The sequence below is a fragment of the Lissotriton helveticus genome, chromosome 3_1, assembly GCF_964261635.1.
Source record: "Lissotriton helveticus chromosome 3_1, aLisHel1.1, whole genome shotgun sequence".
Taxonomy (NCBI): domain Eukaryota; kingdom Metazoa; phylum Chordata; class Amphibia; order Caudata; family Salamandridae; genus Lissotriton; species Lissotriton helveticus.
In genome coordinates this window covers 433,805,979-433,822,384 of record NC_136061.1, presented here as the reverse complement: position 1 = coordinate 433,822,384, position 16,406 = coordinate 433,805,979, and positions in this window count along the sequence as shown.

The following is a 16,406-nucleotide window of genomic DNA, read 5'->3' as shown; positions in this document are numbered from 1 at the left end:
CCTCTTTCTATGCGTACTGCATTCTGCAGCATGCATAGAAAGAGGAAAATGCTTAGAGTGTTTGTTTTTGTGCAGGATGGTGTCCCTTCCTGCACAAAAACAATCATCCTTGAAACGCAGGCACGCTGGCAACATTATGCAAGGGTGTCTTCATTAGCGCATGGCTGCTGTGGTGCACCGGGGCAGGGGAGAAGGACAGGAATGTGCCATATCGTGTAGATATTTTGTAACCCAAGGGAGTTAGGTCCTTAAACTGAACGGGGGCAGGCTGGACCCTTATGAATCAATGAACACGGAGATAGTGCCTACGCCCTCCTTATTTGTTACAACACTGTTATTGCAATTAAGACCAAAACAATACTTAATTACGTTCGGTCAGGTACCTTACTTTGTACCAATCATTTTTTATTTTTTAGCAAAATTTCATACGTTTTTTAGGCAGAAAAATTAACACACATTAACATTTACCTTACTTTTTACACATATATACACATTTTATGCAACACAAATATATTCACAAATCAAACAAAAAACATCCAAATAGACATTAAACATTTCAATTATTGTTTTCTCTACCAATGATCTACTTCACAATTATCAAAGACAACGTCAAGTCCCAGGAACAATCAAGTTTTTGCCTATTTACTATGTATACTCAATATATTAGTTTGTTCCCGTTGATGTGCAAACGCGTTTCGAGTCAGGGCCACAAAAGTTCCAAACTCTCATCAGGGCCTTATGAATAATCTGTATAGGATGTAAGAAAAACAATAAAGTTTCATTGAAAGACTGTTTGCCTCTTGTGTACCCTTCGATATTAGTTCAGTAAATGCCAGATTGTACTTGTAGTTTATGAGTCAGAAAAAGAGGGATGTGTTCGCAGGCCTTTCCAAGGAACACGAAGTTCCTGTTTTTTCTATTGCACTGGGCGGTGTGAACCTGTCAAGGCGCTGTTGCTCCTGTATTAAAAAATATATGAGCAACTATCTGTTGGACCCTGCTCAGCCCAAGCACTGCAGGAGCGTAGCATGCACCAGTCCCCTTCTCTAGTCCACCAAAAACCCACAAATGATGTAAACTGTGAGTATTCCAGTGAACCCGAAAAGAGGGTGGTAAACACGAGACACCAAGTCTCCCACCCTGTGGAATATCAGGACACGGCTCCCTCCTTCACGCCTCTGCACCTGGTGACAACAAGGGAACAAAGAATATAACTTCTTTCACTACACAGTACCCCATGCAGCTTCTATGTCTATGACCATGTACCATCAACCACACCAACAAACATATACCCCCTCCTTACCAATGGTAAGCGCAGGCTTGGCTTCGTGTAGGGACTGGGTTCCCCTAGATCGTATATTGTTTGTAATCCAAGGAGAAAACACCAGTCAGGGGGCACAAAAAACACGGTGTCCGAGATACGCTGAAGGTGCAAGATAAGCACCCTAAAAAGGGGAAAAAGAAGGCTGGGGCGAATATGTTGACACCAGCTACAAAAAACCCCTTAGGACTGGGCAAGGAATAGGGATCAAGGAATAGGAATGAGACTAAAGTCTCCCTTTGCTTAATGCCAGCGTCTGTGTGCAGTCCAAACAGCGGAATGACCTAAAACGTCATTTCCGCTCGCACAACGATGTAGATAGGCGCTGCAACTCGGGCGGTCTGCCGGCAACAACAGAAACAGTGCATTTGAACAACGCGGTGCCGGCAAGACAATCAGGCGAAAACGGGAGCCCCCGTTTTCACCAGTAACACAAGCGGTGGACAAAAAGGCAGGGAAGGGACGCTGGACAAAAAGCAAGGAAGGGACACAAATCAGGAAGGGAGGTATAATGAAAAAGGGGAGGTAAGGGACACTAACTTACTAACTACAGAACGGGAAGATATAACGTAATGACCAGGAACCCAAAAATAGACATGAATCCCCCACGAGCCCGTGGGAGACAATAAGGAACAAAGACCAAGGACAAAAGTATTCCACAGCGATCACAGGAACCGATAGAGCTGGATACCAGAGCCACAACGTTGGCGATATCGAGCAACGAACAGAGAGGTAGGACACACATTTAACCATTAGCCCTGGTCATGTGATGGTGGCCCATGGTCACAGAAACAGGACTGACCGCTGATCCCTAACACTATCACTGTCGGTTTTAAAGTCTCTTATTTACAGAATCTCTTGTCTAATAAAGAGAGCGATGTAAAGCAACGAGCGTAACATACCTCGTCTGTGCACTTATGATATTTCGACTTGGGCGATTTCAGTTTTCGCAGCCTGCATACATTGTAAACCTGCCCAAACAAATATATGTTATAATGAGGTCCACGTTTCAGACCAGAAGGACATTAGAAAACGTAAAAGAAACTTCCGTTTCGGTATCCCAAAAGGGGGGCAACGTACCTGTCTTTATTCGCACTCGTCTTATGTTTTGAATCCCTGTTCAGTTAATTTGCTCGCTCACATTCAGACGGCATGCCTCATTTGAGACCTAGCGCTGTAGTCACTTTTATGCACAACACGCCGTTTCTATAGGGAGTGTGAAAAAATGAAGGAATTAACAAAGCAGGGAGTCGAAGTCTGACTCAGTTTTCAACTTTAGTTAACGAGCAGACAAGCGCTTTCGCTTACCTGGTGCGTGCCTGACGAGCATGAATCTACTTCCGCATGGAGCCGGTAGCCGTCTGACTGGCTCACAATGTTGTAGACTCCATTTTATGATTGCATTTTGGGTGCAGGCTTAGCGCGTTGGGATTATGGGAGACGTAGTTCTTCATGTTTCTCAACATCATCTCGGTTTGTACGCTGATTTTATTATCGTCATTACAACGATTATTAGTCTGAAACATCTGCTTGGGCAACAGCGTCCTGACAAGACCACATTTTACTCACAGCAACTAGTGTTTTTCTGTGCGCAATTTATTTGAATTACAGACGCAATCACACTCTAGCCAACTCGGACATACTGTTCAATCCAGTCAATGTGCTGTTGAACTTCAAGATAAGGTATGCTTCCTTTTGTAGCAACACCTTGTCAACATCCGCAAGGCACTGTGTATTACTTATAGTAAATAGTACAGACCATTTAAAATCGTTTTCATTGTGAGACATTTCGATAAAGTGTTCAACCATGGGAGCAGTGAGTACTTTCTTTTTTATCCGTGATTTGTGCTGGCCTATACGTAAGTTGACCTGCTGATTCGTCTTTCCGGTATAGATCTTTTGACACGGAAACATGATTACGTAAATTAAGTTTTTTGTCTTACAATTTGAGAAAGCCGAATGTTTCCATTTCACATTCATGTGTTGGAATTCCTTGCCCTCAACAGTATTGGCACATGCAATGCAGTTGCCGCACCTGTGATGTCCTTCCAATGGTTTCATATTCCAGAGAGAGAGGAGGTCGTGTTTTGGTTTTGGCTTCGTAATGTCAGCTCTGACAATTTGTTGGCCTAAGCTTTTATTCTTTTTATAGGCAAATATCGGACGGGGAAAGGGCATTCTAATCCCTCCAGAAGCGACAAACAGTACTGAAGAACTGGCATCTTCTGGAGGGATTAGAATGCCCTTTCCCCCGTCCGATATTTGCCTATAAAAAAAGAATAAAAGCTTAGGCCAACAAATTGTAAGAGCTGACATTACGAAGCCAAAACCAAAACACGACCTCCTCTCTCTCTGGAATAAGAAACCATTGGAAGGACATCACAGGTGCGGCAACTGCGTTGCATGTGCCAATACTGTTGAGGGCAAGGAATTCCAACACATGAATGTGAAATGGAAACATTCGGCTTTCTCAAATTGTAAGACAAAAAACGTAATTTACGTAATCATGTGTCCGTGTCAAAAGATCTATATCGGAAAGACGAATCAGCAGGTCAACTTACGTATAGGCCAGCACAAATCACGGATAAAAAAGAAAGTACTCACTGCTCCCATGGTTGAACACTTTATCGAAATGTTTCACAATGAAAACGATTTTAAATGGTCTGTACTATTTACTATAAGTAATACACAGTGCCTTGCGGATGTTGACAAGGTGTTGCTACAAAAGGAAGCATACCTTATCTTGAAGTTCAACAGCACATTGACTGGATTGAACAGTATGTCCGAGTTGGCTAGAGTGTGATTGCGTCTGTAATTCAAATAAATTGCGCACAGAAAAACACTAGTTGCTGTGAGTAAAATGTGGTCTTGTCAGGACGCTGTTGCCCAAGCAGATGTTTCAGACTAATAATCGTTGTAATGACGATAATAAAATGAGCGTACAAACCGAGATGATGTTGAGAAACATGAAGAACTACGTCTCCCATAATCCCAACGCGCTAAGCCTGCACCCAAAATGCAATCATAAAATGGAGTCTACAACATTGTGAGCCAGTCAGACGGCTCCCGGCTCCATGCGGAAGTAGATTCATGTTCGTCAGGCACGCACCAGGTAAGCGAAAGCGCTTGTCCGCTCGTTAACTAAAGTTGAAAACTGAGTCAGACTTCGACTCCCTGCTTTGTTAATTCCTTCATTTTTTCTCACTCCCTATAGAAACAGCGTGTTGTGCATAAAAGTGACTACAGCGCTAGGTCTCAAATGAGGCATGCCGCCTGAATGTGAGCGAGCAAATTAACTGAACAGGGATTCAAAACATAAGACGAGTGTGAATAAAGACAAGTACGTTGCCCCCCTTTTGGGATACCGAAACTGAAGTTTCTTTTACGTTTTCTAATGTCCTTCTGGTCTGAAACGTGGACCTCATTATGACATATATTTGTTTGGGCAGGTTTACAATATATGCGGGCTGCGAAAACTGAAATCGCCCAAGTCGAAATATCATAAGTGCACAGACGAGGTATGTTACGCTCGTTGCTTTACATCGCTCTCTTTATTAGACCAGAGATTCTGTAAATAAGAGACTTTAAAACCGACAGTGATAGTCGCTCATATATTTTTTAATACAGGAGCAACAGCGCCTTGACAGGTTCACACCGCCCGGTGCAATAGAAAAAACAGGAACTTCGTGTTCCTTGGAAAGGCCTGCGAACACATCCCTCTTTTTCTGACTCATAAACTACAGGTACAATCTGGCATTTACTGAATTAATATCGAAGGGTACCTCTTAATGCAAACTGCACATGCGTGAGTAACACATATCATCTTCCTCATTTATGCTTGGTTTTTTTGTAGTATTGTTAGTATATATGTTAAATCTCCAATTCACTTTCTATGTTAAGCGCTCTGATACCCAAGGGTCTTGTTCGCGCTATACAAAACATTATAAGAAATAAATAAATAAATAAACAAGAGGCAAACAGTCTTTCAATGAAACTTTATTGTTTTTCTTACATCCTATACAGATTATTCATAAGGCCCTGATGAGAGTTTGGGAACTTTTGTGGCCCTGACTCGAAACGCGTCGGCACATCAACGGGAACAAACTAATACATTGAGTATACATAGTAAATAGGCAAAAACTTGATTGTTCCTGGGACTTGACGTTGTCTTTGATAATCGTGAAGTAGATCATTGGTAGAGAAAACAATAATTGAAATGTTTAATGTCTATTTGGATGTTTTTTGTTTGATTTGTGAATATATTTGTGTTGTATAAAATGTATATATATGTGTAAAAAGTAAGGTAAATGTTAATGTGTGTTAATTTTTCTGCCTAAAAAACTTATGAAATTTTGCTAAAAAATAAAAAATGATTGGTACAAAGTAAGGTACCTGACCGAACATAATTAAGTATTGTTTTGGTCTTAATTGCAATAACAGTGTTATAACAAATAAGGAGGGCGTAGGCACTATCTCTGTGTTCATATCGTGTAGATATGGCACATTCCTGTCCTTCTCTTTTGACGCACAGCAGCACAACAGGAACGCTTGCTGAGCTGCTGTGCGTCAAAAGTTTATCAATAAGGCCCTAAAAGTATTGCAAGTTGTTGCAGTCACCACGATATTAAAAAAAAGGGGCAAAGTAAAGGACTTATTTTTTTACCTAATGTGCGTGATAATGATAAATACCATGTAGATAGGAATATTCAAAAAGTTGCTTTGTACCTACTTTTTTTTTTGTTTGAAAGTTATGCCTTGGTTCTAGTGCTAGGCCTAAAGTAAAGAGCAATTTAAGCCTAGAAAGTGCTAAAACTTATGCATGAACAGTTTTGGCTTGAGTAACAAAACATCAAGCAGGTGTAAATGATAGGTTACTCACTCGTGCACACACTATGCTCCAGTCGCTTTTCACTTACGTTACTCTGGAAAGTATTTCCAAGCATGAGTCGCAAAGGAGTGAGTGGAATTATAGATGATTTCAAACCTTCTTCAGCATACATATGGTGCAGGAGTAAGCTCTACGGAAATTGCAAGTATGTGCTTCAAAATCCTCTGTTTTTACAAGGAAATACATAGTAAAGAAAATGGTTCCCAATAAAAAACCTCGAAAGATGAATCAGAAATATCTTGAATTTCCGCACCTTACATGTGCATTGTTTACACAATCACAGAGAGTGCATGCGTAAGACCAGGAAAACAGATGCAAATCAGCTTTTTCTATGAATCCCTCAGATTTGCATTTGCCACCTGCAATACAATACATGGGCGTAACTAAGGCTCTGCAGAGACCCCACAGCTATTCAGGGACCCCATATTCAGCTCAAGACCAATGAACATATGTCAGGTATAGGAGACTCAGTGAATCATATTCACCTTCTTCAGGGGCTGAGGGGGGTCCCTTCATTTTGTGTTACACCACTGCCTCAATATGTAGATGTATATAACAAATAACAATGTCTCAACAGGTTTCAATTCAAGGCAAGTGTAAGTATATACACAATATATAAAGAGGAGCAAAGAGATAAAAAAAGAAGGGAGACATCAATGGGTTAGCAAAAATGCTAAGAGCGGTTTTATGTACAGAATTGCAAAAAAGCACTATGTTACATTTAATGACATGTAACCTGTACCACTTGTGCAAATTGTGCTTGTGAAAACAGCGCTAGGTGACAAGTGTGAACCAGCGAGGGACGGCACAAAGGAACAGTGAAGGGTTATATACAAGACATTAGTAATGGTCCAGTCACAGTTAACAATCACTAAGCAACAGTTTTTAGGATTGAGAGACCAAAACACAAATGCGCCTGGTGGATTGCGCTTGACTCTGAAAAGCGCGAGCATCAAGGGTGCGCACTTAGGGCCCGGCCCTCCGGCCCCCGCCCCTACCTCGTTAGACCAGGTGGCGGCCGGTCAGCCCTAAAGGGCGACCGGCCTCTTAATACTTCCGGAGCACGAGGTGACACGTTTCCGGTGGGGCAGATGACAGAGACTAGGGACCTATTTAGGGTCCTGGGGCAGGGACCTCAGTCTCTTCATCCTCTGCTGCACCGGACCGGCTGTGGCCTTGTAGAAGCGCCCCCACCCCCTTCTATTAAGTTTTAACTCCTTGTAGTTTTAATGTTAAAATCCGTTTGATTTAACGAGTATCTCCTCGTGTGGAGTTGGGGGTCAGCGCGCAGCCGAGTCCGGATATCGCAGAAGGAGGGGATGTCGAGCGCGGTCGAGACGACGCGGTGTGGCGTTGGCGTTGAGGCGTCCATCTCGCCAGGTGAGGTGGGGGTGCGCTTGGGGGGGGGGGGCGAGGGGCAGCCGCGGATGGTGTAGGGTGCGGGCTGCTGGCCTGTCCCGAGTTAGTGGTTTGCGGCTGCTGGCGGCCCCCCCTGGGCGTGCAGTTCCCCTCCCTGTCGACGTGGCTTTGTGGCGGGGGGCAGGTGTCCCCCGCGGCCGGGGCTGCCGGCAGCTTCCCGCGTCTTTGGGGGTGGGCGAGCTGGCAGGATAATTAACACCATCTCTGAAATGGGAAATGGCTAGATCTGCTAGCATTGTGAGTATTAAGGGTTAGAATACACATGCGGCTCTTATAGTCATGGCACCTTCATTGCAGCGGTGTCCTTAACTCCGGTTTGGCCGGCGGCCTGACGAGATTAGCGCCGAGCCTTCCGCATGCTAGGGGGTACAATTTAAACATTTCCGTCTTTGCTTGCGTATTTGGCTTGAGGCACGGCTGTAGTTGCCCGGGTACTCATTCCTTCGGTGAGAAAAGAAGACGGGCAAGAGTTTTTTCCATGTCGAGGCCGCGCTGCTGGTCATCCATTGCTGCAACAAATACGTAGCACCACGGAGTAGGCGCCTAGCATGTGGCGCGGCTATTATAGTGTGAATGGCGATGGTAGGAGTTAATGAGGTGATGCCATCATCGGAGCTCCTGGGGTGGAATGTTTGGCGCGCAAGCACCAAGGCCCAATGGAGATGGGTATTACCTGCCTCAAGGGGATGGACGTTCGAACTGACCATAGAGTTGCGACCAGTAGATCGGGCACAGAATTCATCGGGGTGTGCATCTTTCAGGAGTTCCCGTGGGGGCTTTATAATTTCTCACTGTTTACTTAGGTGGGAGGGAATTAGGCGCAGTCGAACAGTCTCCATGGTATGGTAGCATTTTGGAGGTTTGCCGAGGAGGACAGGTCCTGTCTGCGGGGGAAGGAGGGCTATGGATGCAACAATGCAGAGTGCGGCTGGCTGAGAAAAGAGGTCCGGCAGTTGTGCCGCGTCACGTTTGTAATGCACCGTGTGCTACCTCTTGTATTTTGATGGCTCACGATTGTCAATTTTGCTTCATTTAATGTAACGTTTGCTTTTGTATTTTGTTCAATTGTAATGTTCTCAGGTATCAGTTCTGTTCTTATTGTGAAGCGCTCCGACACCTTCGGGTAAAGTCCGCCCTATATAAAAACGCACAAATACATAAAAAATGAATACATTGCGATTGGGTACTGCGAGGACAGGGGTTGCCGCACTGATATGTTGCAGGGAGTACAGCCCTAGGGTTTAGTGGGGACACTATGGAATATTAAAGTTGTAGCGCCCTCGCGCGATGGGGAGGATCGCAGCGGAGGGTCTGCCCAGGCCGAGCTGTAGATGACACGCGCTTGGTGTGTTGGTCGGGGGCAGACCGGTTTGGCTGCGGGTGTGCCACCAAGGAAGCCACGGAGCTTGGGGCCCGGCACGGGCAGGGCTAGAGGTCTGGTCACGGTTGGCGTGCTCTGGCAGCAATGCGTCGGCGGCTCGGTGCGGGCAGGTCGTGACAGTGTGTGTTGACGGGTCGGTGAGGTGCTGACTAAACAGACTTAGCAGTGAAAGAAAAGTATATTTACTGCACAGGGCCAGAAGTATTAGCGGCGTTGTTCGGTAGGACAGGCTGCATTAATAGCGTGTTACTGGTCTGGGCTAGCGCTATCAGTGTGACCAGGGTTAAGGGGTATTTAGAAGGTTTTGTAATAGGCGGCTTGCACGTTGCGCAGTCAGTCAGGTAGGTTGCTTATACCTGATTTCTGTAACCTGAACCTATTCTTATAATCACCACGGGCTACATCTGAGGCTGGGGGTGAGTGGCACAGTGCGTCTGCTTCTGTTCTCCTGAAACTGCGAATTTATAGATTTAAGGGCCCTGCCGGGCCGTGTGCGTTGCAGCAGGGTACGATCATTTAAGGGTTTGGTTGCTCGATCTGGGTCAATTAGAGTTCTCATGATGACAGGCCCACGTTGAGTCCAACAATAGGATTAGTTGCGTTATGGAAATAATTGCCAGCCTTAAATCTTAAGACTGATTATACCATTATGATCATCTGGTGCGGGAACACCGGACTGTACTAGGCTTATGTATTGTATTGTATTGTAACTGGGTTTTGTATCGCGCCAACTCACCGACAGGTCTCAAAGCGCTACTAACCAAGTGCAGCAACAAGAAACAGGATGAGTATATGAGAGAGTCTGAGGTATGTAGCCGACCACTAGGAAGTAAATGCGTCTTTGAAGAGTAGAGTCTTCAAGGACTTCCTGAAGTGGAGAAGGTTTGACTCTCTGCGAAGCGCCTCCGGTAGCTTATTCCAGATAGTCGGAGCCTGAACTGAGAAGGATCTACCTCCTTTAGTTGCCAGCTTAAAGCGTGGGCAGGATAGCAAAAAAGAGCCGGATGATCGCAGGGCGCGCTTAGGTTCGTATATTTCAAGCCTTTCTTTTATATAGGCTGGCGCCTGTCCGTGGATTGCTTTGTGGCAGATACACATACTCTTAAATTCGACTCTTTGTACTATAGGCAGCCAATGTAGCCTATAGAGCAAGGGGGAGGCATGAGTCCGCCTTGGCACTCCAAATATCAGGCGCGCTGCGTCATTCAGAATAACCTGAAGACGGTTAGATAGGTTTTTTGGGAGGCCAAGGTATAACGCATTGCCGTAGTCGATTCTAGACACTATTGTGGCTGAGACAATGGTTCGAAGCATATTCCTTGAGAGTATGGGGACGAGCTTACGCAGTTGCCTGATTAGGTTGGTACAGGAACCAACTACAGCGGACACTTGGTTAGCCATCGAGAGTTCTTGATCAATTTTCATACCGAGGCTCTTAACGCTAGGGCACAGTTTAGGAGTGGGTCCAAGTTCTTGTGGCCAGAACAAATCATTCCAGGGGGAGGTCAAGGTTGAAACTACGAGAACCTCCGTTTTATCTGGGTTGATTTTCAATAAATTGGACGACATCCAGTTTACTGTAAAACGTAATATGTCTTGGGCCATGGACTGAGCCGATGATGTGTTGTCGATACTCAGCAGCAGCTGAGTATCATCGGCATAATTAAAAACTTTACAGTTCATGTTTGCCAGGGACTCTATCAATGGCTGTAAGTAAAGATTAAATAGGAGTGGAGAGAGCGCAGAGCCCTACGGGACTCCACAGGCTAAGGCACCCGCTTCGGAGACCTGATCTGCTACCTGGATTTTCTGCGTCCTCCCAGATAAGAAGGCTGTTAACCATTTGAGAGCTTGCTCTCCTATCCCGAACCGAGCCAATCTGCCCAGGAGCAGTGCATGGCTGACAGTATCAAACGCCGCTGAAAGATCTAATAATATCAGGGCGCTTGGCTTTTTACTGTCAGCCATGCATCTAAGCTCGTCCAGCACGGACAGCATCACTAGTTCTGTGCTATGGTGGGCACGAAAGCCAGCTTGCCGCTCCTGGAGAAGATGGTGAGATTCCAGGAGAGATGACAGGGATTTTAGCACGTGCTGTTCTAGCACCTTTGACAGAAATGGCAACTGGGAGATAGGCCTGTAGTTCTTCAGGCTGGATGGATCTGCCCCAGGCTTTTTTATCAGGGGTCTGACGCGTGCCTCTTTAAAGGAGGTTGGTAATGAGCCAGTAGCTAGCGAGGTGTTTAAGAGGTCTAAGATCTGATCCTCTAGGATCGGAATTGCTAGTCGGAGGATGTCGGGTGGGCATGGGTCGGCGGGGGAGCCTGACTTGGTGGATGCTACAAGTTGTCTCAGGGTGGTAGGGTCGATTTCGGGGAATCTGGTAAAGATAGGGATTGAAGGATTTAAAGGAGGCAGTTGTTCAATGTGTGAGACTGGATTATCCTTCTTAATATCAGACAAGATGATCGCTACTTTTTCGAGGAAATATCCTTGAAAGGTATCACAGTCGATCGATATGTCTATCTTTTCCTCCTTCTTACTTCGCTCTTTCAGGATTTGGAAGGTTTCTCTCTGGATGTTTGTAGCGTTGTTTATGCGTGCCTCGTAGTAATCCTTCTTGGCTAAAACGATAAGCTTTTTATATGTTTGAAACGATGTTCTATATAATTTCCTATCGATATCCTTTTTGGATTTCCTCCAACATCTTTCGAGACAGCGGAGCTTTCTTTTTTGTTCACGTAGACTTTGAGTGAACCAAGGGGCTCCTTTCTCTGCACCCTTTACTCTTTGTACCTTTTCGGGGGCTAGCTCATCGATTGATTGCCTAAGGGTAGTTGTTAACGCATCATACTTTAAATCAAGGTCAGTATCACCTTGGGAAATTATGGAATTCTGTTTGTATTTGGGCAGAGTTTTGGCCAGGGTGTCGGAGTTCACTTTTTTCCATTGGCGCACTTTTTTAGTTTTTAAAGGGAGTTTAGCCTGGAAATTGTTTAGCGATATGTCGTACAGGATTAGGTGATGATCCGACCAGATACAGGGTGTAATGCTTGTAATGACCGCCTTTGGTATAGAAGACCAGATAAGATCTAGAATATGGCCTTTTATGTGGGTTGGAGCTTCCACAAGTTGTGCTAATCCAAGAGCGGTCATAGTAGTCTGTAGTTTCTGGGCTAGCGGATCTTGATCACTTTTATCCCAGTGGACATTGAAATCACCAGTTACCAGGATGCTTTTGTAACGTGTGCATAAGTCTGATATTATAGGAAAAAAGAGATTGTTGAACATTGAGGTACTTTGGGGTGGGCAATACACTGTTAGGATAGTATAACAGGAGTTGTTCATAGTGATTTTTATCCCTAATAGGTCGACGGTATTTATGGTCTCCGATAAGATTTTGGTTGCCGTAAGCTGCCTTTTAAAGATCGTTGCTACACCCCCACCTCGGGCCCCCTCTGGTCGGTTGTGCCAGATCATATCATACCCGCTAGGAAGGGCGGCGATGATATCCGGAGAAGAGGCATCACTCAACCAAGTTTCGGTGAGTGTCAGAATATCAATAGTCTCATCTTGTAGAAGGGTGTAGATTTCCAGGTGGTGCTTATGTGTTGCAAATGGTTGCCCCTGTGAACCAGAAGTAACATTATGTACTCTCTTTTGAAACAAGTCATGATTGACATACTGATGGGCACATTTAATTTACTGATAAGTTCCTATTATATGGTACTACAGGTACCCGGAGACTGGAAATTAATTTTAGTAATTAGCGGCAGCACTCGTCCCACTCACTACTTCCTGGGTGTCTGTTCGGAGGTATACTGGGCTTGGAGGGTAACAATTATAACTGGAAGGGGTCACGATTTCTTTCCTCCCTTTGGTACAGGGATGTCCCTGAGCTTGGAACACTAAGGGTTGTCCCTTATAGGGTATGATCTAAGTATGATTTTAAGCCAAGGAGGGATTTTTTTGCGGCTGCTAACCAGTCCCTGAGCACAAGTCCACAGTGCCTGTTAGGTGATGGCCCCGACCCAGAATGTTTTGGAGGGTGGCGGTTGCCCACCCATCCCAGGATGTGAGGATCAGACCTGGGGTGGTAAATGAACCAGGCTCCCAGTGTAGTCCTCCCGATTCATCCCCTTATAGGGGTATAGACAGAAATCAATACTTTAGCCGGGCTGAGCCTAGGCAGACCGAATACGGCTTGGTTACTTCCACGAAGTCCCTAGAATCAACGACAGTTTCTTAGAAGGAACCGGCCTGCAGCAGATGGGGACTGCCCCTGGCCGGTGAGCTAATTTCCTAGGAATCAGGGAATTGCTTGGGTTATGATTCCTTGTACGACGTTATTAAGTCAATTGTACTTCAGATTCGCCCCCCCCCCCTTCAGAGTATACTTGTGCTCAGATTTATCCGGATAGGCTCACTATGGTGCGGAGCATATCGACCTACTGCTGGCCCAACGCCTTGCAGTTGCAGGGGCTGAAAGGGGGGTCGACTCGTCCAGCTGACGCACTGAGAGTGGCTGTCCTTATCTGGTCAAGAACTGCAGCTCCAGTATTCCCTGTTACCCTTGCTGGTGGCTAGGATATTATGTTCCTCAAGACACATACACGACCTCCTTCATTCCAAAACCTAAGGGATGTAGCTGGTTAAGCCCATTGAGAACTCTTGGATGGTCACCCGGCGGGGAGTTGGTATACTTAAGCTACTCCTCAGTTACTCATGCCTTCGTACTGTGCTCAGGTTCGGTTCTCCGGGGGAGGCGTACTCCGGTAGCGATAGCAGAGTAAGGTTGAACCATACTGTTGGCATGTTACTCATTTGATAGGTGTAAGCAACTTATGGCTTGGAAAGCATATAACGCTTTTACAGTACTATTCGACAACACTGTCCGTATATGCATGGAACTTGAGAACTAGTATTACGAGTGTAGCAGTGCATTTTTCATACTGGGGTTACACCGTCTTATCAAGCCCGGGTGGCTGGTAAGCAATGCTTGCATTTGGTCATGACTGTGCCTGACTTTTCCATTTCTCTCCTGTTCATTAGTGTGCCCGGTCAGGGCGGAAGGGGTACTGGAGAGCCTGATGGCAATGAGGCACGGCTACCTGAGTTTGCCTATTCGGAGAGGGTCTTTCCCTTGGCAGAGATGGCATGGTCAGGCATGATACTGCGGCCAGGAGCCTGGAATGTCGCATCGAGGCAGCTCAAGGGGGAATGGGGCCAAGTCGCGCTCAGCAAAGGGCCGCTTGCGTCTCATCCGGCACCAACTGATTTCTGGTGAGGTGAGGTATCACAAAGATGGACCCGGAACAGGGCCAAGGAGTCTGGAAAGTCTCGGTGAGGCGGCTCAAGGGGAAATGGGCCAAGTCGTGCTCAGCGAAGGGCCGCTTGTAGCACATTCCAGCCCGAATGGTCTCCAAGGAAGTGAGGTATCACAAAGAGGGAGTGCAGTTAGCATGCATTTGTACGTATACCTTGATTAGGGAATAGGGGTCTTTCATTCAGAGCACTGGTGGGGAAGGTGACGGACCTGTGGGCCCTGGTCACCTTTGTAGCGGTAGAAAGACCTTGGAACAGTAAAATTGACCAACGGCCAGCACTGAGGGGGGAGACAGTAAGCTCTCCACTGTAAAATATGGCCCCGGCTGGGGAGGCTAGGGTGACAGGTTACGAGCCTCCTGGGTCCCTGGGCAGCCTGGTGGTCTGGGGGCGGGCCCCTGGGTAGGGCGGACAAGGATCAGAGGTTTAGGGGCCCACTCCTCATGGGCGCAGGTGGGTTGCACCTTGCGTGGATGCTCGGCAGGGAGGATGCGAGCTGGAAGGCCCCTTAGTGCTGGAGGATCAGAATCTTGCTGAAGAAGAATATGAAAGTTAATATGAAAGTTAATAATAAAATTGTGTTGATAACTGTAAATAAGGAACTTGAAATGCCTTGTCATGTTTATGAATGTCAAATATTAAACATGGCCGTTTTTACACCCACGCAAATCTCTGTCGATGATTTAATGTGGGTTTCAGGTTATCAAGAGGGAGCGGGGAGCATGCTGGGGGATCCGGGTCCTATTGTCTGTGACTGGGCCACTACTTATGTCCAGGGTCATTACATGCATTGCAAAAACACTAGCTCCTCTGGACTCATTTACAAGCTCAATCAGCTGTTGGTTCAAAAGGTAGAACAGTGCAATTGAAAACCCTGGTTGAAAATATGCATCAAAAATCTTTTATGACTCAATTCAATTTCAATTCAAATTATTTTTATTCGATCAAATTGATATAGACCACAAACGTAATATACAAACAAATGTGATAAAACACAATAAAACAGTAAACATTCATAAAAAGTCCTCAGAGTGGAAATAAAATCAGGGTGCGGATTAAACACAATCTCAGGATACAGTGCAGAAGTCAACATCGAATTGAAAGACCAGCCGGTGGCTTGTAAGAAAGAGACCAAGCCACGGGGCCAAGGAGGGCACATGTGATGTGTTGCATCATATTCCATGAAAGTCCTAACATTACATTTAATATAGTGCATCACGGCAATAAAATAAAAGTGTCTGGATACAAAGATAGGGAAGCTAAAAGAAATCTTAAAACAGAGCGCACAAGGTCCAGTCACTACGTAGGAGACTATCTGAGCCGATGTCCTTGCCTTAAGCGCCAGCTTCAGAAAGGAATATACAGTAAATGTGATCTCTGAGCTCAGGGATTATAGATGGTACAAAGCTTCTGAGCAATGTCGCAGACAGTACTTGATTAATAGCGGTTTTAAAACCAAACACCTATAATAGGGGAAAAAGCACACACAAAATGACGGGTGAAGTGCCATGTGCTGAATTCTGATCACATGGGCAAGGATTTTATGACACATGTCTTATTGATGTTCTTTTTCAGACTAGTTGGTTATTAATTTAATACCACTGTTGTTTAGGGGGTGTCTGGAATTGTACTGAAATCATTAAAAATAACAACGGTTTGGAATGTTTCTGAATTGTTGAGGGTGAAGTAAAGCCGTTTTGCTGGAATATTTTGTGAAGCATGGGTTGGCTCAAATTTTTAAAGTGGGATATAATTGATTACATTGGTTCTATTCGTTGAGTGATGAGCAAATAGAGAAATATAGCTTGATTCTTTTGACTCACAACTAGATAACCTACTATGTAGCAATGTATAATAGGTACAATGCTTGATTTGAGCCGGTGGTTTCCTGTGCTCAGCAGTCAGCACCTTTAATTGTGAACACAGGCACTTATTACAGTCTGCCACATGAGCACAACAACAGTTGTTTAGTAATGATATGCACATTAATTACTTATACCTGCAACCCTAGCCATTCTTATAGTTTTAGGGGCATGGAACAATTTGAATTGTCACACTTGTAACAGTGTGAT